A 22,295-nucleotide genomic window follows, 5' to 3' on the forward strand; every position below is an offset into this window, starting at 1 on the left:
TATATGGGCCTGGTCTGCCTGCCCATGGTGGGGGTGGGGGGTAGAGGGAGTGCTGGAGTGAAAAACTGCTTGTGTGTGGCAGGATCAACAGCTGGTTTAGTAACGACATCAAGAAAACGTCTGGTGGAATGTGATATATTGCAAACTGGTGTAATATTTGTAGCCATTACATCCTTCACTTCACATTACCAGTGTTAAAGTATACTGTACATCAGGTATGAGGCACAACTAACCCCTGTACAATATATTTTTAGCCCAACCAGTGGCACTGAAATATATCCCCTTTCACATGAAGTTCATCTGAAATTTCACAGTTACACCAATACTGCACATGACATCACTACACACAACATTTGCTGTTCATTTAAAGTAACTGGGTGTGACTCAGGGTCCAAGTGTCATCATTATTTGAAATATTATCTCTAATGACGAACAGCGGGTTAGTATCAACTCTGCCGTACAAAAGGCGAGTCCACTATGATGGGTGAGGTGAGGCACACATTGTCAGCCTTGTTTAGGATTCCATTTGACCACACCACGCACCACCCAAGGTAAACATCACTAACATTAGACACACACACACACACACACACACACACACACACACACACACACACACACACACACACACACACACACACACACACACACACACACACACACACACACACACACACACACACACACACACACACACACACACACACACACACACACACACACACACACACACACACACACACACACACACACACACACACACACACACACACACACACACACACACACACACACACACACACACACACACACACACACACACACACACACACACACACACACACACACACACACACACACACACACACACACACACACACACACACACACACACACACACACACACACACACACACACACACACACACACACACACACACACACACACACACACACACACACACACACACACACACACACACACACACACACACACACACACACACACACACACACACACACACACACACACACACACACACACACACACACACACACACACACACACACACACACACACACACACACACACACACACACACACACACACACACACACACACACACACACACACACACACACACACACACACACACACACACACACACACACACACACACACACACACACACACACACACACACACACACACACACACACACACACACACACACACACACACACACACACACACACACACACACACACACACACACACACTACCAGCAGCAGCCCAAAATAAACAGGTCAAAGACTGTGGGTAAAGGACTGATTACCTCGGGGATACCAGACCGCGGCAATGGGTAGCTTTTGGTGGAGTGGGCGAGACTGAGGGTGGGTGGGTGAGTGGGTAGGAGGGAGCGCTGAGGGTTGCGTGAAAGCACAGTTATATGACACACGACACTGCGAGAGGTGGCGTGGATGGCAGCAGTACTGGAGAGAAGTTAAAGCGCTTTAGCTGCCTGTGAGCTCAGATATTGTCTTCTTTAGTTGATTTGGTTTTTCAAGAGACGATTAAGAATGGGAGGGACGGACTTTGGTTAACGTAGTAGCTTCTTAAAGGATAGAAATTTGTCTCTATGTCGAAAATAAATAGCATGTCAAGTTTGATAGGTACAGACACAGTACATGCACAGATAAATAAAATAGGCAGCGCTTTCACAACCAAAATATGGAAATCGTAAAATGTGTAAGCTGTGAGGCGGAGATGAAATATGCAGATCCGCAGCAGCGACAAGTAAAACCTGGTGTATATCCCGACACCCACACTGTGTCACAGGCCACGGCACAGTGACCAGGCTGGCGGTGGCAGGATATATACAGAAGCTGAGGATAAACTTCAAAGGCTACAATAGTTATACTTGTTATACTTTAAGTTGTCCTTAAATTGCCATTCTCTCTCTCTCTCTCTCTCTCTCTCTCTCTCTCTCTCTCAGCCGTTGAGGGTATTAGGGCTAGGATGGGAAGGGGAGAGGGACGGCTGCAACATGCCAAGATATCAGGTGGGTCTGTTATCCTCATATAATATCTCATTCTACCTGCACATACCCACTAACAACATCCCCCAAGGACATTATATTTTTGGCTAGGTTGGATTTTCTGTCATTATGTCTTATTAGCAACATCATGAAAATACGATTGAATAATGTACACTATATTTGGAATGATGATCAAGGACTATCAAAGGAACAAGTGATGCAGGTTTGGACGAAAAATGTCAAGTAAGGTTAAGATCATGAAAAACACGAAAGAGGGATGGTGATGCCCTGTCCGGGGTATACGCTCTGAGTGCTCTTGTTCACGTATGCAACATGCCCACTTTCCTACCTGGGTATTTACTTGCCTGCCCACCTGCTAGTCTATGTCTCAAATCAACATTGCAACCTCTTACCTATCAGTCGTATACCTGCCGACATACCCACTGATCTCATCCCGTCATCCCCGTAACCTCTGCCACCTTTTTGCCTCAAATACCCACTTCATTGTTTACCTGTGTACCTACCTGCCAGTTGAGTAATCAGGTCACTCTCGCAGCCTCTTTTCTCCCTACTTCACAAATCACCTGACGATCTACCCACCTACCAGCTTATCTGTCAGTCTACTAACCAGTCTCCCGCTGCTGCTATGTACTGCCAAATCTCTTTACCGACTTTACTTTCTTATCTGTTCCCAAGGCCTACATAATCCTTCAACCCTACTTACTTTCCAGTTTACGTTGGCACCCACACATCCACCTCTTACCTACCAGCCCATCTACCTACCTACCTTCGTACATAAATACATTCCTGCTTACCTGCCTACATACATATTAATCCACCAGCCAGCCTGTGTACTTACCTATCAGTAGATCTAATTTACGTCCTCATCTTCACGTGGTAATTACTCAGTACATTGACCCTCTGCGTATCTGATCCCATACCCACCTACACACCCACCAGCATACCCTCTCCCTTTCACCCATTCCTCTTTTTCTCCCTCTCATCTTCCCTCCTACTCTATCCTTTTCTTCCTTCCTGTTTTGCTTCCTTTTCCTCTATTCTTTTGTCCTCTCCCTCCGTCCTCTTCATCCTCTTTCTGTACCCTTGTATATCTTCTACGTTCTTCCTCTTTCTCCATCGTTCTTCCATTCTCCCTCCGTCCTCATGTTCTCCCTCAATCTCCAGCCTTCTCCTTCTTCTTCCTCTTTTCTCATTTATTCTCCTTCTTCATCCTTTTCCTATCTCCGTAAATCTTCCGCTTTCCTTTTCTCTCACTCCCATCCTTCCTATTTCTCCACCTTTCTGCTGCTTCCTTCTTCGTTTCTTCCTTCTTACTCGCCTCCCTCCCCCATTACCTCATCTATCTGCATCCCTTCCCACCGACCCATCTATTTACTTAACCACTTAAACTTACCTGCCTTAGTCACTACCCTTTTGGCTACGTACACACCTAACACCTTCCTTTTCAACATTTTACAGTACCTACCCATCAATCAATCAACTAATCGGTCTGTTTTATCTATATCTACCTACCTACCTACCTGTCTGTCTGTCTATCTATCTATCTATCTATCAGAACAAGCACAGTATTCTATTAACTGGCCTACCTCTGCTAAGTACCATTTTTGTCCACCCTCCGGTGTTATGTGTAGTAGTTTAGTTTTACTAATGCTCTGCCCTGTCCTGTCCTGTCTCTTACGTTGCTCTGTCTTTATCTGCCCACTCAGTTTTTCCTTCTCCATCACCTCACGTCTTCTTACCCCATTATCACATACTCTGATAAGCACACGTCTTTATTCCAAATCTTACTTTATCTGCTCTTTCCAACAATTCATTCGTCACCAGTTTCAAACCTGTCAGTATCTATTTACTAATTCCCTTGTAATCTACTCCTAAAAATTTTTTCACTGCCATAATTTTCATGCCACTACTATCATGTCTTTCCCCCTCCTCCACTATCCGTTTCATTTTGAAGTCCTACACCCAACTACACACTACGATAAAAAAAAAAAATACCACTACACCAGCTTGTAACCATGTACACGGCTTGGCATTTAGTGCCCAAGTGGTGGTGTGTGATGTTTGGCGCCATAGGTCAGTGCCTGGGTGGATGTTGGGTCGTAGGAAACGGCCTTTCTGGATTATTTTTAACAAATCATCTTTCAACCCCCATCCAATCACAGGACAGGTAAATTACTGTACTTTATCGTAGCCTAATCTGAGCTTACCTTACTAACTCAATTTAACTTAATGAAATATGACCATACCTGACGCACCCTAGCTTAATCTAACCTAACCTAACCACTTACCATACCGTTACCTGCCTTTTCCCTACCCTAACCCAACCATATCTATCCCAAATCTAGCCCATAAAGCTGGTGGTGGTGGCAGCAGGGGATGCCTAAGATATACTGATACAGGACAGGTTAAGTACCCCACTGATATACTGCCACCAGATCCTACCATTATACACACACTTCCCCATCACCACTACCAACTCCTGCTCTTCTTAATAGTCTCATGGTTTCTTCTTCAGCCATTCGAAATATGTATTCTATATTAATTTAGTGTTTGTGTCCTTTCAGTCGTTAATTAGATAGTTATCTTTCGTTTAACACCTGTAGTTTTTAAGACACCATTGATGCCAGCGGGGAAAGCCAAAATTTTCAAGGTTCAGATTTCGTTCAAGATTAGTAAATAATTTTCAGGATATGACAGTGATAAACATGCATAAGATGGTTTCAGTATACTTTTATTATTACTTGTTTCTGTGTTAAGCCCTTCGTGCCGTGATGGATATACTGCTAGATTAACAACACCAGGCCACATCCGGCACTGGATTTGAACGATATGTGTTACGACAATATGTGCGCGAAAATACTAAATATTTGTATGACCTCACCCGAGTGCGCGCCCAATTGTAGGTGATTTCATCAATTGGAGGTTACTCTGACCCCAACCTCCTCCTGGGGTTCATCGCCAAAGTGTGGGTAACCCCATCACTTCGGAAGTTACTCTTGCCCCACTGCGGGGATCATTCCCCATGGGGAGTTTGTCACCTAGAAAAATCAGCCTCACCTCAAATGGACCATTCCTTCTAGGAGAATAATAATCCTTTAAGAAAACCTGTATATTTAGGGAAGTTCCCAGTCTTAATACGCGAAATGCAGTAAGGTTGATTACACTCCTGCAGGTTAAACCTAAATATGCTCACTAACCCGCCAACCCGCCCACCAGCGATGCCAGCAAGGAAAACTAAACATTTCAGGATGTGCTGTTGATTTCTTTCAAGATTAATAAAAAACTATTCAGGGTATGGCAAAATTCAACATTCATAATATAATTTCATTTTTTCCATCATTACACTGACCACTGGTATAATGAATGTTATGCCATGTACAAATGAAAACTTTCTATAACAGGAAAATGAAAAGATGTTTATTAAACATTTAATGAATGAAAATATAATGAGCTCCTGCTACTGTGTTGCAGCGCCTTTTGTATCCTTTACATGGATAAATAGTAAATACTCAATATTATCACAGTAAAAGGTACTTTATCTAATTTAATCTAATCTGCCGATAGACCTATAATAATTTAATCTAACCTGGCGATAGACCTATAATAATTTAATCTAACCTGGCGATAGACCTATAATAATTTAATCTAACCTGGCGATAGACCTATAATAATTTAATCTAACCTGGCGATAGACCTATAATAATTTAATCTAATATGGCGATAGACCTATACTAAAATAATCCAAGATTGGCATAGGGAAAGCCTGAATTTCATCATCTTCCTCATCGCTTCCATAATTTGTACTGTACTTCCTTGTTGCTCATTAGCGAGATATTCAGTGTATTATAGTCTCTCTCTCTCTCTCTCTCTCTCTCTCTCTCTCTCTCCTTAGATGACCATTTTTCAAAAATCTGAGATTTTTTTTTCTCTTTTAAGCTCTCAAGCATAAGATTAAATTTACATTATCTCGAAATATCTTCCAAGCGCTGGTTTCACACACACACACACACACACACACACACACACACACACACACACACACACACACACACACACACACACACACACACACAGAATCACTCCCACTCCAGCAAGTCGTGTCTATACCATCCTCCCTGCTCATCACTGCAGCTTCATCCCTATCACATACTCCACTATAATTCCGGTAGTGACAGACAAACACGATATCACCACATCTGGGGAAGACCATGAAGTGCGGCATACCTCAGTTACTGCCTTAGCAACCGGGTGAGTCTCCTGGTGTGGAAAATATGATGACGAGACCGAATATAAGGCGATGGAGTTGGTGTAATGGAGAAGGCGGGTGCGGAAAATTATGCTTACCCTCTTGGGATATACTGCTCTCTGTCTCTGTCTGTCTGTCTGTCTGTCTGTCTCTCTCTCTCTCTCTCTCTCTCTCTCTCTCTCTCTCTCTCTCTCTCTCTCTCTCTCTCTCTCTCTCTCTCGCACTGTTGCATTACTCGTTACTGTAACCATTATAGCCACTTATTTCTTCCAAACTCTCTATACCTGTATACCTTCTCGCACATGGTAGATTTTACTGTGGCATCCGTACACCTGCATGCTCTATCACACTCTCCATTGTAACACATGGAACTATTTTCCGTCACGAATTCAACTGACCAAATCTGGGAGTCTGTAAAGGTCTGTCTTTTCCTCAGACTATGACCTTTAGTCTTTTAGAGCAATGTAGCTCAGAATCTCAGAATGACTCCCGTGATTTTTCTCCTGTTTGACTTTCGTTAGCGTGAAAGCTTCCAACATTGGGTTCCTCTTTTCCTTGTTAAAAAAAAAAAAAAAATCGTACACTCACAGTGGTCAGTGGGCTCACCGTTACCGCCACAGCCTCACCACTAACCTCCCCGCCTTTACTGCCGGTGTGTAATTGCTGTATTATTCAACTAGCAATATTTCCATCCTCCCTTCTCTTCGTACGTCGGGTACCCAGTGCTCTAACACCCTACATCTCAACTTTGAATTGTATAGACAGATATATACAGAAAGATAGAAAGAGAAAACAGTTACCGTGGACAGTATCAGCCCTTGGATGAAAAGCACTACCCTTCTCCATATTTTGTCCTAGGTTGCTTGCAACAAACACCTGCAACAAGCAGATTCTGCGAGTGAGGGTACAAAATTCCTTAGTAGCTATGGTCATCTTCTCAAGATGCCAGTGGAGGTAACTTATCCTGCAGACAAGCGAGAAGTGCCCAGACCCGCCAATGCAGGTCTCACAGACATTATGAAATCTGAATATAAATAGGCAATACGTGAGAGAGCGAAAGAAAAATTCCTTTGACCACGGAAAGGCAGTCTCGTAGGGGAGGTGGGAAGAGGGAACAGCTTGTAGTCTGTATATGTGCATAACACGTGCTGGAAGTAGCCGGAAGTATATAACATAAATTACACGACAGATGTGTTAGCGAACTTTTGTACTACTGTTTTTTTTTTTTTCCATCATGGAAGTCTATATAAATATTCATTCCTACTCTCGCTAAATTTGAACGTGAAGTTAAAAGAAACACGAAGACACTGAGCAAGGCGAAATGTGAGAAAGGGATGATGACCGTAAGAACATAGATGTGGTGTGCCAGGAGTGAGCAGTAGTCCATAATGGGTGATGTGGTATGGTATGGTGTGGTGTGTGGTGTGTAGCGGGGTGTGGTGTGGCGGGGTGTGTTATGATGTGGTGTTCCGGGATGTGGTATGATGTGGTTTGCTATGCTGTGGTATGGTGGGTTGTTTATGGCCCCGCTGCTTGAGTCCCCAGAACAAGAAAAATAATTATCATAAATGAGTAAACAGTAAATTAAATAATTATAGAAATGGAGGAACTGGACTGACAAAGCAGGTAGGCAGCAGTGAGGCAGGATATTGGTGAAGAAAACACACTTAGGCAGACAGCAAGACGGACAGGAAGGTGAGGTTATATAAGGCAGGCGGACACATATAATAAGAGGGAGGTTAGGTTTGATTCAGTTAGGTTCGGTATGTTTGGTTGGCGAACACATACCGACCGGAAAATTAATTTGGTTAGGTTGCATCAGTCAGGTTAGGATTGGTTAGGTTAGGGTAGGTTAGGACTGGTTATGTTAGGTAGGATTAAGTTAGGTAGGCAAACGCATACTGGCAGGAAAATTTGGTTAGGTTAGGCTGCCTCGGTCAGGTTAGAATTGATTAGGTTAGGTTAGGATAGGGCTGGTTTCAGTTTGATTAAGCTGGATTAGGTAAGGCAAGAACAGGTCATACCTGTAACTATATCCACAACTTGTGCATCACGGTTATCACCACCATTTATAACCACTAATAGTATCCTACCACACCACCACAGCCGCAACCACACCACCACCATCACCACATTTTCCCCTCCGAGAGAGTAAATCAAAGTGTTTGAGGAGTCAGCATGTGTGTGTGCCAAGCCTCTCCCTCTCTCCCTCCCTCTCACACCCTCCTCTTTCCCTCTCCTCACCCACTGTCATCATCTTTCCCCTCCATACCCCCTTCCTCTTCCTTCTTTCTCCATGTACCACAATCATCATTATTCTTCTCTCTCACTGTCTCCTCACTCCCTCTTCCGTCTTTCTCCATGTACCACCATGATCATTATTCTTCTCTCTCACGCTGTCTCCTCTCATCTTCCTCTGTCTCCTCTGTACACCCACATTCATTATCCTCCTCCTCCTCCGTACTGCATCTTATCGTCTTTTCCCATTCTTCCTCTTTCTCCCTCTCATCACCCCCTTCTCTACCAACCATCAGCATCACCAGCACTCCCTCTTCACATCTGTATTCCCTGGAAAGCTCAGAAATTTCGGATTCTTGGATTTTAAGACTGTTCGTATGATGGATGGCTCAGATTTATTTCGTGCAGTCATTCGTTTGATGAGAACTGTGAGATGTGCAGTGATGACTGAGATACATTAGAGGAACAGAGTAAACTTTGGGCGATAAAGGTCAAAAGTCAAGGTAATGTAAATCATGCAACAAAGGTTATTCCTATTCTGTCTAGAGTGCAGCTTTACTGAATACACGTCAGCTATCAATCTTGTTACATTTATTAGTATCTGTCTGTTCCGTTCTACGTTACTAGCCACTTCTCTTGGGGCATTAGTGCCTCTGTACTATATAAAACTTTTGACCACAGGATCAGGTACAAAAAGCACGTTTTAAAGCAGTGTGTGTTATATACAGGAAATATTCCATTATAGTATCAACATTTCCTTTCTTTGGTTCTTTTCAGAATCTCTCTCTCTCTCTCTCTCTCTCTCTCTCTCTCTCGGGGGGCGCGGTAGCACAGTGGTAGCGCGCTGGACTTGTGATCGGGGGATTGCAAGTTCGAGCCTCGCCCGGGCTGCCGTGCCGGGAGGGGTAGCTCCCTCCTGTAACCCTAGCGGGGCTATATAGTCCAATACAGGGCTTAGCTCGGGGGAACTCCATTTTCTCTCTCTCTCTCTCTCTCTCTCTCTCTCTCTCTCTCTCTCTCAGCGTCCCAAGATTATAGCTTGCATATCCCAGCTTGTGAGGACAAGCAAAGGAAGGCAAACAAAGCAGCAGTAATATTTTACTTGAAGGTGTGATAAGGCCTCACCCGCAGAATACGTGAGCCACAGAATATTTGACGGAGAGGAAAAAACCATGAGTGAAGAAGGTGTAGGAATTACTGCTCTCAACACATTTTACTTCCTTTAGCCATCTAACTCTATCCTAAATCACTCCAGTCCCTCCCTTCCTCCCCCTGTGCCTTCACCATACCACACCACATACCTCACTCCCTCCACATCCATTACATTCTCTCCATTCACATCCACATCATAAAACACCTCAGACACTAATCTGCTCCTTGTCCTTCTCTTCTTCATCTCGATGTTCACCTTCTTACGTATCGACCAATCTCTCCTGATTTCATTTCCTCCACCTCTCTCCCCTCCCTTAATATTCCTCCCTCCACCATTCTTCTCCTCCGCAATCTCTCCATCCCCTTTCCTGTCCTTGAACCTCTCTCCTCCACATCTCCCCTACTCCACCTCTCCCCCCACCCTCCACGAAGCAGCCTGAAACATTGGCCTCCCAGGAAACATTAAAACTTTGAAAATCTCCCGAAACTAAAATACAAAGTTTCTTCTACGTTTCCTCTTGAATTTAACTCTTTTGCAGCAGCTCTTCATCTTCTGCTAGTCTACTATGCTCTCTCTCTCTCTCTCTCTCTCTCTCTCTCTCTCTCTCTCTCTAACACCCACACCCACCCACCCACACACACACACACACACACAATCGGTAGAGAGGTGGCCTGCGGTCCTACTAGACCCAGGTTCAAATCCCCGCTGGGGCAGGGAGCAGTTTAAGGATTTGAATTTCATGTAAAGCAGACTTTACCGATCTACCAGAAGACCCGCCGACATATAAAAATACCCCCGCTAATACCAATACACCAGTCCTGTATGAGACAGCCCTAGCATGTATTCAATATGGACGGTGGGTGTTAGCTCCGAAGTGGTGACATGTAGAGGTGTATGATATGTAGGAGGACTACTGGGCCTTGAGAGCAGGCTGTGAAGCCTATGCCCAGAGTCGAGCACATAACACACACACACACACACACACACACACACACGTTTCCCCCGTACATCCCTTCCCCTGCCCCTCTCTCACCTGCCTCACCCCCGCCACACAGGTAGTTCCGTGTCGTGTGTGGCTGTCATTTGCCGCTCTTATATTCGTGCAGGTGAGGGTCGTTCCGTGCCGGGGTGGTGGTGACGGCTCTATATTCTATTATACACACACTACCCTGTCATTCACTCACGGCCTTTGGTAAATTTTTCTTTCCTACATTGTTTATTTCTTCGCTTAACTTAAATACATAGGAATATATTTATACTTTTCCATTTCCTTTCACTACAATTCAGGTCGGATTTCTGAGCAGGGATAAACAGTTAATCTAATCAGGTCATCAAAACATGAATAGGACCAAAGGAAAGTTTACAGTAAAAGCGAAAGAGAGAGAAACAGAGTGTAAGAAAGAAGACAGTAAAAGACCAAATGGAAACTGGATATAAAAATTATACTAAGAAAATACAAGGCCCTGAAAGGAGGAGGAGCACACCGAAGGATAAGAAAAAAGAAGAGAAAGAAAAACCAACAAGAAAATGAAGGAAAATAATGCCGTAAAAGCAAAGGAGGGAAAACAGATTGTAAAAATGACAGGAGACAAAAATGGAGAAGCAGAAAGCTTAAAATGAGGGTAAAAAATGAAACACACACACACACACACACACACACACACACACACACACACACACACACACACACACACACACACACACACACACACACACACACACACACACACACACACTCAGCAGCAGCAGCGCCAGCAGTCGTAGTCCGCTTCCTGTCTACTGTATATTTTACCATTCAGTATCATACTGCTCTCCACTAATTTTCCCCCATCATTTACTTCTTCTAATTAGTATTGGTGCCCACTCTCTCTCTCTCTCTCTCTCTCTCTCTCTCTCTCTCTCTCTCTCTCTCTCTCTCTCTCTCCACCAGTGTACCAAGCGGTGACGCAGGAATCAATGCTCACCCACGTTAATCAAACTAACAGCGGGAAACCAAGAGCTGGAGGGAAGAAAGGAAGAGAAAAGGATGATGGAGGGGCAGAGGAGGAGGAAAATAGTGTGCTGGGGAGACGAAGGGAGGGGAATAGGGTGTAAGGGGTTGATATGAAGCAAGGGAAGGATGAGGATAGGGTGAGGTAGGGTGAGAGAAGAAGTTGATAAGACGGGGGTGGGGTAAGCTGTGGTAGGAGATTTGGTTGGGGAAAGTGAGACAAGGATTTATAGTGTGCCAGACAGAAAGGGAGGGAAAGGTACACAGAGTTACTGTAGAGAAAAGCGAAACTAAAGGGAGAAGGAACAGCCAGTGGAATAAGATATAAATGGGTTAATGGGGAAACAGAAGAATATGTAAATGGGAGTAATTACATGGGGAGAACGAAGCAAGAAAGTAAGGAAAGAGGAAACGAAAGGGGCACTATTAATATCATTTAGTGACAGAATGGTGAGATAATGGAAAATAAGGAGAGAGGTAAAGAAATGGGCGCAAAGTAAAGTATGTGAAATTCATTGAGGGGAAACAGACGGTAGAAAATATAAAGGAGATGGAGGGGAAAAAATTTAATGAATTAAAAGAGGAATGAGGGGAAAGAAAGGAAGGGAATGGTAGAGGAGAAAAAAAAAAAAGAGGGGAGAAGGAAGAGAGATGGGACGAATAAGAGAATGAGTGACGAGATGGGAAAGGAGGGAGGAAAGGGGGTAAATAAAGGGGGGGAGAGGGAGAAAGAAGAGGTATGATGGGAAATGGGGGAAGGGGAATATAATCACTGGGTCCCTCTGCACTCCATCACCCTTACTGAAGGTTGACGCTGCAAGTGGTATTATATTGATTAACACAGCCATGGAGACGCCCGAAAGAGAGAGAGAGAGAGAGAGAGAACGACACACGAAATTCAGTTAGTATGAATGAATAAATGAATGAACCATAGCGTAGTTCTTGCATACGCCTGACATGAATGGCCTAAGTATACTATACACGAAGAAGCTGTATGTTTGACGGGTGGTGAAAGGCAAAGGATATGTACTTAGCCTTATGTGTACAGTACAGCCCAACAATTATGACCATCCATCCTTCCATCCTCAACTAGCTGTTCCACGTTTTCTTTTGTTACCAATTTCCGTTTTCTTTATCGAACACTGCTCTATGGTCTCACACTATATTTTCGTCATTTCTCTCTCTCTCTCTCTCTCTCTCTCTCTCTCTCTCTCTCTCTCTCTCTCTCTCTCTCTCTCTCTCTCTCTCTCTCGTAAGCACCGCCTTTCATTATTGATACCATGCCATGTACCAGTTTGGCCACAGCAACATAAAAACGGAGCGTGTGTGTGGGTGATTGAGTCTGTGTGTTTATGTGTGTCTTCATGTGCGTGTGAGAGAGCGGAGACTGTGTACGTTTGCCTTTATGTGCGTCTTTGGGGCTTGATGTTGTGTACATATTGTCCTGCTCGTCGGTATGTTTGTTGTATGTCCAAGTGTGTGTGTGTGTGTGTGTGTGTGTGTGAGAGAGAGAGAGAGAGAGAGAGAGAGAGAGAGAGAGAGAGAGAGAGGAGAACATAAGAAGAGAGGATAACTGCAGTAGGCCGGTTGGCCCATGCTAGGCAGCTCCTAGAAGAGTTACTGAACTACTAGAATGAAATAAGGATAGCAAAGAAGAGAGAGAGAAAAAAAAATTACTGGCCACATATTGATAATTTCAGTAAATAAGCTGCTTTAATGTAACAAAACTGTACATACATCCATGGTTCCACTCTTCGGGGTTTATTAGCCATCCTATTAAGTCCTCCTTATCGAACTACTTTCCGTTCCTTCTTTACCCCTGCACAATTGTTGACTATATACATGGGATTTATCCGCCTTAGTGTGGAGTACAACTCCCATGTGTGAGGAGGTTCCCCACATACAGCTCGTCTCAATAGGGTGGAGTCAAAGGCTTTTCGTCTCATTAACTGTCCTCCTCTTACTGACTCTCTTCAACCTCTGTCTCTTCACCGCACTGTTGCATCTTTATCTAATTTCTATCGCTTCTTCAATGGTCACTGCTCCTCTGAACTGTCTGCATGCATTCCTCAACCTCTACGTGGGGCGCGTAGCACCCGCTTAGCACCAAACTCTCATCTCCTTTCTGTCCAACTCTCTAATGCAAGAGTTAACCGTTACTCTTAGTCCTTCATTTATGTAACAGGTCAACTCTGGAACTGTCTCCCTCTGTCTGTATTTCCTGCTTCCTATGATCTCCAGTCTTTCAAACGCAGTGTGTCCAAGCATCTCGAAATGATCGGATCTTGAATTTGGCTCTCTCTTGTATTTTGTTTTTCCTTGGAGGGAACAGTTATTGCGGGCTCGTGGCCTTTGGTTCCTTCTTTCTCACATTAAAAAAAATATAGATAGATTTTTAATATGAACATGGGTGGCATCAACATACAAAAATCAGGTGTCGTATATCCAAATTAAACCGGTAGGGAGGAGGTGCGAGGGAACAACTTATGTCCGTGAGAATATAACATTAAGAATCTCAGCAGCAAGGTGAACTTACATATGCTCTATTCACTCTAACCAGGCACAATATTGCCCTCTCTCCACCCTGAATACTGAGTTGTAGCAGGAGATTAACACCAGAATGTAATGCAGGTCACGAAGAAATTCAGTGGAAGGATAGACAACAGTAGCTTTGTTTTTATTTTGCCAGAGCTACGGGAAATCAGCTGCTGAAGAGCGAAGTTCCCCGTCTAGTTGAAATGAGTGACTTATAGGATTTTACATTACGATATACATCACTGGAGTACAGGCATCCGTCACCCACCACGACCTAACAGAAGGGCAGGTAAACATTCAAATCAATTTCTGCCTTGAGCCTCATGTGTCACTGCCCCACATACCTTTTATCCCACCCCACCCTGCCCCTGCTTGCCACCTGCCCCCTTCCATCTCATCCCTCACTCCCGGTACCCTCCCTTCCCTCCTACTCCCCCCCTCTCCTCCCTCACTAACACTCCGTCATTTCCCCCTCCCTACAATCCCATACTTTCCCTCCCTGCCTCCTTGTCCACCATCTCTCCTCCTCTGCTACCCCACTTCTCCCTTCCCTCCCTCTCCTTCAGCCCCAAGTTCCTTTCAACCCAGTCAGACCTGCTGTGTCTCTATCTTCCTGTTCCCCCACCCCCAACTCCATCCTGCTTTCCATCCCTCTACCCTCTTCTTCCTCACAGCCTTCCTTCTCATTACTTACGATTCCTTCCTCTCCCTCACTCCTACAAGTATGCCTCGTATCCCTCCCTCACATTACCTTTTCCCCTTCCTCCTACTTTCACTGCCTCACTCATCCCTTATACAATCCTCCCTCCTTTTCTCACCCTCACTCCCCTCCGTTACACTCTTTTATGTATTTTCTTTAGTTTTCTTAATATACCGTATATAATTTTGAACGTACTCTTCCACAAATACTTCCGCTCGTTCTTCTGTTTTCTCTTCCTTCGGCACATTTGATATTCCAGTCACTTACTTTTTAAGACCATTTTGTGCCTTGTTCCCCCTCCCTCATTCTTCTTCATACTCCCTTTTATGACTGTTCACCTCCACTTGCCCATCTCCTCATCTCATACCATTCCCTTATATAACCCATTCCCCTCTCATCACTTTTCTTTGTCTCAGCTCCCATTTTAAACAACACTGTCCATTACCTTCTCCATCCTCTCACTCTTGACTCTTTTCTCCTGATTTACCTTGTATTTGTTTCACTTCTTTAACCCTGTCAGTACAGAGTTATTTTGTTACCGTCAGTCGATGTTCTCCCAGCTTAAGAGAGGCGCTTGTATTACTCCTAACCTTTTACCGGCTCTACTTTCTTCCCTCTTTACTCTTCCCTTAGGTCCAATATAGTGTACCGTCCAGTCTCAATTAACTTGCTCCTCGCTCCCCTTCATCTCTCCCCTCTCATCTTACCCTTCTTCATCCTCTTTACCTCTTCAAAGCTGCCCCTTGGGTCCTTTCGTCTTTTCATCCACCCTCTCAGTTTTATAGACAATTTTTCCCCTTTTATGGTCTTCCTTTATGCCCCTTTCCCTTTCACAGCCTCTCTGCCTTAGTCTATTATTCTATTTGTTCTGTTATTTCCCTATCCTCTCTTGTCCATTACCGTACTTATCGTTATTCTCTTCTCACATTCCTTATCGCCTGACTTGTTCACACACACACACACACACACACACACACACACACACACACACACACACACACACACACACACACACACACACACACACACACACACACACACACACACACACACACACACACACACACACACACACACACACACACACACACACACACACACACACACACACACACACACCATTATATCACCTCACTGCTTCACAAAGAATGTGGGAGTAGTTTCGGACATGGTGGTGGTGGTGGTGGGGGAGTGGAGTGGGCATGGTTATGTATTGATATGTGTGTGTGTGTGTGTGTACGCGTTTATATTATGTGCGTACTATACGTGTGTGAATACCTATGAACTTATACCAGTACAGTCATCAGCGAGATAAAGAAACCAACAACGCTTTGTATATATTTTTCACAGTTTACTCTCACAAACCAAGGTCTTCCTTACATCTTCACTGCAACTGCTAGAAGAACACACGTCACTTTCCTCACACTCGTCTCTACATTTGCCACTATCTTATCACGTTAACTCATTTTCCACTGCTATACATGAAGTGGGTAGTAGACACGAAAGTGACAGATCACAAAACTTCATGTCAATATTGATGATATTTATCCTACTGTTGTGCTTTTCCCTTTGCCATTTATATATCGTATACGCACCATGAACGATTATGACAAGGAGGCTAAGTTAATGGTAATGGTGAAAATAACGACAAAGACGATGACGATGACGATGGTGGAGATGATGATGATGATGATGATGACAAAAGCCGTCTCAGCTTCAGAAACTAAGATAAAAAATCAGTGAAAAGTTCTCTCGTGTATAAACCGCCATCTAAAGTGAGAGTTGAAGTAGGACGCTGATGACAAGCACTCTAACAGCAATTCCGCGCCGTAAAACCACACTCACTGGGGAGAGGAAGAGGATGTATTATGAAGTTCCGGGCAGCATCAGGAGCATGAGATGAGGCAGGAGATATAGCAGAGGAGGGCGAGAAGAAAATACGTGAAGAGGGAAGAACAATGACGACTTGGAAGAAAGACAATGAGAAGGAGGAACAAGGAAGTGCAAGGAAGAGAGGAGGAGCGTAAGGACTCACAGGAGAGAAAACATACAGAAAGGCGGAAGAAAGAGGGATACGACAGACAGACAAAGGATTTACGAGGAAGAGTTTTCCAGCCAAAAATGTAGAGATATCCAGGAGAGCAGTTTAGAAGTTGTTGTGGGTACAGGCTTTGGAGATGAAATTTTGTGCAAGAGTGTGAGTATGTGGGTGGATGTGAGAATCCTGGAAGTGCTGTTGCTGCCCCGGTGATGTCAGAGTGATGGGAATGGAACAGAGGAGAAGCATAGCTGGGCAAGATACCGTACGAAAGATTCTCTCTCTCTCTCTCTCTCTCTCTCTCTCTCTCTCTCTCTCTCTCTCTCTCTCTCTCTTCTCATTTTTTTTTTATCCTGTTCATTTTTGTTCTCTCCAGACACCTAAATCCCCACCCCCTCAGCTCCTCAGCAGCTTTTCACAACACGTATACTTCATTGCGTTTTAACAACTTCCTTTTTTTTTTCTTTTTTATCCAGCAAAGTTACAAAGCAGGGGAAATATACTGATAAATTACCATAAAAAACGATAATGGACAAGGCGGACTGGAAGAAAGGGAAACGTAATAAGTGTGTGGAATGATGACCAAGGCAGTAACATAACGAATACGAGAAAAGCAGAGACAGAAGAGAGGTATAGTGACAGGAAAGAAAGGGAAGTGAGATATACGCTGATGGTCGCGAGTGAAAGAAGCGAGGGAGGAGAGACGAAGAAGAATTTAGGAAAGGAGAACTAGAAGGGAGAAGGGAAAGGAAGGAGAGGGAAGAGGAAGTGAAGCATGAACAGGAAGTGAGGGAGAGAGGTGAGGTGATTAAGGAGGGGGAGAACGGAAGACCTGGCGATGTTGGAGGAAGGGACGGAGACACGGAAAGAGTGGGTGGGGGGATGTGGAGAGGAAAGAGGGAGAGTGAAAGGGAAAAAGAATCCCTGGATGAAAGAGAGGGAGAGAGAGAGAGAGAGAGTGTGTGTGTGTGTGTGTGTGTGTGTGTGTGTGTGTGTGTGTGTGTTTGTGTGTAGAAGAAATTTAGAGAGATAAGGAAGGAAAAAGAAAAGAAGGGAGCGTCAGGAGGAAGATTCAGTGAGAGGGAGGAAGATTGGAGGTCACAGCAGGAGGGAGGGAGAGGCGAGAGAGGACCTAATGTGATGGAAACAATAACAGTGAAAATGTGAGGGGCAGTATGGTAGGGGGACGAGAGGTGACCGGAGTGGTGGGAGGGACGTAGTGTGAACAGCCCTCATTATAACGTTACATACAATCTAAAGACTTATTATTTAACAATTTTGTCACGTCAATATACGCACCTCTTTATTTCATCACGCATAACCCTCTGATTGTTAGAATTTTGATTTTTAATTCCTCTGTGGTGATGATATCGTGGAATAAACTGGATAAAAAAAGAATGACGGAAAGAATTGTACCGGTGAAATAAGGTAAAATAAGAGTTGATTCAAAAAAAATCTAGTGAGATTGTATCAGTATGTCAGTCATTACTTCCGGAGGGTACGTAACAGCCTAAGGATAAATGAACACTGGTAAAAGCTTATAATTGCCAGATTTCTCCCCAGAGTTGAAAAGTCGTCAGTCGGAGGCAAGGACGGTGTAAGAAGACGTCATTGAGGGAAGTGGTCAGTATATTGTTGTTGTGTAAATATGGAATCATCAGCATGACTTAAACATCCATCAAGTGACGTATGCCTCCTATTTACATCACTCAGTACATCTTCTCTGGTCTTTGTTCTCTCTGCCTCACCCTATAACACTGCACTCTAGGACACTGTCAGGATGAGGGACAAAGAGGGGAGTGGGAGGAAACAGTCAGGGAAAAAAGATAAGAAGAGGAATGGAAGAATGAAAGAGGGAAGAAAGAGCTGAGAGACAGAGGGAAGAACAGACCAGGAAGAGGAGGAAAGTTAAGACAGGGTGGAGAAATGGGAAGAAAGAAAAGACTGGGAGGAAAGGGAAGAAAGGAAAAGAAGAGAAGATAGAAGGAGGTAAGAATGAGGGAAAGAAAGGGGAAAGAAAAAAAGAGTGATTGGAAAAGCGGGAAGGAAGGACAGGGTAGAGAACAGAAGGATGGAAGAAAAGACAGGGAGACATGGAAGAGGGAAGAGGAGGAAGGTGAAGGTTAAGAAGGAAGTCCAGAGGTTACACAAGGAACGAGTGAAGGGAGGAAATGTGACAGAGGGGGAGGGAGGGAAGGGGGCTTTTAAGGGTGAGAGGACGGAAGAAGGAGCAGGGGAGGGGAGATAGGGTCAAGGTGAAGGAAGAAGTTCAAAGGTTGTAAGACAAGTGGGCAAAGGAAGACAGTATGACGAGGCAGGGAGGCATTTAAGGGTCAGAGAAGGGGGGGAAGAAGATCAGGTCAGAGGACGTAAAGTTGGTACAGGAGGAAGTAATGGTCAAGGGAATGAAGAAGGGAGGGAGGGGGAGGCAGGGGAGGCAAGGGTCAACTGAGAATGAAGAAGGGAAGGACCAGTGAATAACAGGAACTGGTGTTAGGGAGGGAGGGGCAAGAGATCAGTGAGGGACAGAGGGGTCGGTGGGGGTGTGTGATGAGGGAGTGACCATGATAGCCAAAAAAAAAAAAAAAAAAACTACCACCACCACAATCATTATCATCATCATCATACCGCCTGCACTCAGTGGGTGCAGTAAATTTTGAACTTAAATAACATTGATGGAAAGTCTGAAATTGAGTTTCCTTAATTAGTATATCTAAAAAAAAAGAGAACACTTCTATTCTGATTGGTTAAAAAAAATCGTTATTGCACTTTCGGTAAGAGGAATTTCAGAAAAAAAAAAATTAAAGAAAAGATCACCAAAGGAGAGTGAAATTGAGATGAATGATAATTAAGAGTGGCGGAGGGTGAAGGTGAGATTTGAGACTAGAAGGAATGGTGGTTTGGAAAAAGAAAGAAAAGCTAAAAGGTGTTGGAATTGTAGCGAAGAAATAACATCTTTGAAGTGAAGAGTAGAAAGGGTGCGACGTATCGGGCAGGGAAAGAGAATGAGGGAAGGAAAGAACAGTCAATAACAACATTGAAAAGAATGCCTGGATCAGTAAAATAAAAGAAAAAGAAGAAAACGGTAATATATCACAAGCGAAGGGGTTGACAATCTTCGGCTTAAATATTGAGTGCATGGATGTGTGGCTCATTTCACAGAACACTTTGAATTATTTTCTTACTTTGGTCTTTCTCTTATCCTGCCTCTGAATCCAGCTAAAGCAATATATGAAGAAAATGTAGTTAGGATGCTTACAGTGAGGCGGAAAAAAGTATGTATGGAGGAGGCTGGAGATAACATGTAACCCAGTATTAACAGATGTGCCCCGAGGATAATGGAAGGAAAGGGACAGGATCAAAGGAGGGGAGGGTAGGACTAGGGGTGTTAGGGGTCATATTATTCCGTTGACCTGTGCTCTGATCCATACACGACCTGTCTCATGGCCCACTCCCTTTTGTGTGTGTGTGTGTGTGTGTGTGTGTGTGTGTGTGTGTGTGTGTGTTGGTGATAAGGGTGAGTGATGAATGTAATCAGGGTGTGGGAGGTGGCTTGGCTCTGATGGTAATTGACACAGGTTTGAGTGGGATAATTACTGTGGCATTGGTGATGAGGATGTTGTGGCTGATGAGTGTGACTGAGATGATAGGTAGTTAAGCTTGATTGTGATTAAGATATCAATTAGTGAGGCTCAAGAGGTGGGTGGCGTTCAAGGTGAGCATTTATTCATTGAGGGTAAGACCTATAAGTTTAGTAAATCAGCAGAGATGTGGTGCAACAAGTTTATTACCACTGATGGCTTATTCGTAACTCGGGATTGACCATTGAATTTGTGTGTGATGACCATGGTTGATTATAATAATGACAGGGTAGGTTTTCACAGCCACACGAAGATAACTAGGAAAATAACAAATATGAAACAATAGAATTAGTAAGGAGTTAGTAAGATTTGTTACAGGAGTTGATCTTAGTACCAGGAAGCGTACAAGTATGTTCCGTCGACAAGAAAAAACACTATGTACTATATATATATATATATATATATATATATATATATATATATATAAAATAGGAGAGTGGGTAGCTAGATAATAATATGACCAAGGACCTAGGAAAAGTGGTATTTAATGACTAGGAAGGATATATTAGACGAACGGTTACCAAAAATAATTGGTTTCCAAAGAAAAGGTGAATCAGAAACAACTAAATGCTGCATCAGCCACTACATCAGTCACTACATTACTTGTAAACCATACAGAAATATTTTTAACATGAACATCCAACCGAAAAAAAACAGCAAGAAGAAAAACAGCCGCGGTCTCGAGAGTAAACACATTTTCCATCACTGCGACCCAGACATTATCATAATGACTGGTTGGGCTGGGGGAGGGGGAGGAAGGGAGGGGGAGGGAGGAGGTTACGGTTGCAAGAAGGACAAGACAGGCAATTGTGATGCTTAGCAGTGAATTACTAGACTGTGGCTGGACAAGATAGAAATTATAAGGAAGACACCAAAAGAGAAAAATAGGGATGCAACCTCTTTTTCCACACACACACACAGCTAAAACCCTCACCACACCACCACCACCATCATGTTGGGGTTCAGGTTCATTAAAGCAAGAAAAATGTAAGAAAAGTTGTCTGCCACCAGCAAATTAATATACAGAAAAAGGAAACACCGCACCTGAGAATACAGTAATGAGAAGATTTATTCATAAATTCCCACCAGAACTTGTTACGTATGCATATATGAGTATGTATATTTTTACACTATTGGCTATTTTATTTTCCTTCAATACTCGGCCACTGGAGTTGTGAATTAAAGTCAGACATGCGTTTCTTAAAGTTATTTTGGATGAGGCTCGCATAAAGTGAAAGTATTGGACAAATTCTGTCCAGAAATTTAATGTCTTTTCTCCTTGTCCTTTCGATTTAAATATACAAATTCTCTTCACGACCTACCAATGTTGGCAAATTAAAACTCACAGTTGTGTGTGTGTGTGTGTGTGTGTGAGAGAGAGAGAGAGAGAGAGAGAGAGAGAGTTCACCTTGTTATCACCCATGGTCTCTCTCTCTCTCTCTCTCTCTCTCTCTCTCTCTCTCTCTCATATATTCATATATCATACAAAACAACCACTTCCCCACTGTACAACTCTCCAGCCATCCTACACATACGACTGCCTCCTTTGTCTAATGACACACACACACACACACACACACACACACACACACACACACACACACACACACACACACACACACACACACACACACACACACACACACACACACACACACACAGTGCAACGTAAACGTCCTCTCTCACTCTCACAC

This window comes from Coenobita brevimanus, chromosome 42, assembly GCF_032717465.1.
Source record: "Coenobita brevimanus isolate Jiangsu-jjx chromosome 42, ASM3271746v2, whole genome shotgun sequence".
NCBI lineage: Eukaryota > Metazoa > Arthropoda > Malacostraca > Decapoda > Coenobitidae > Coenobita > Coenobita brevimanus.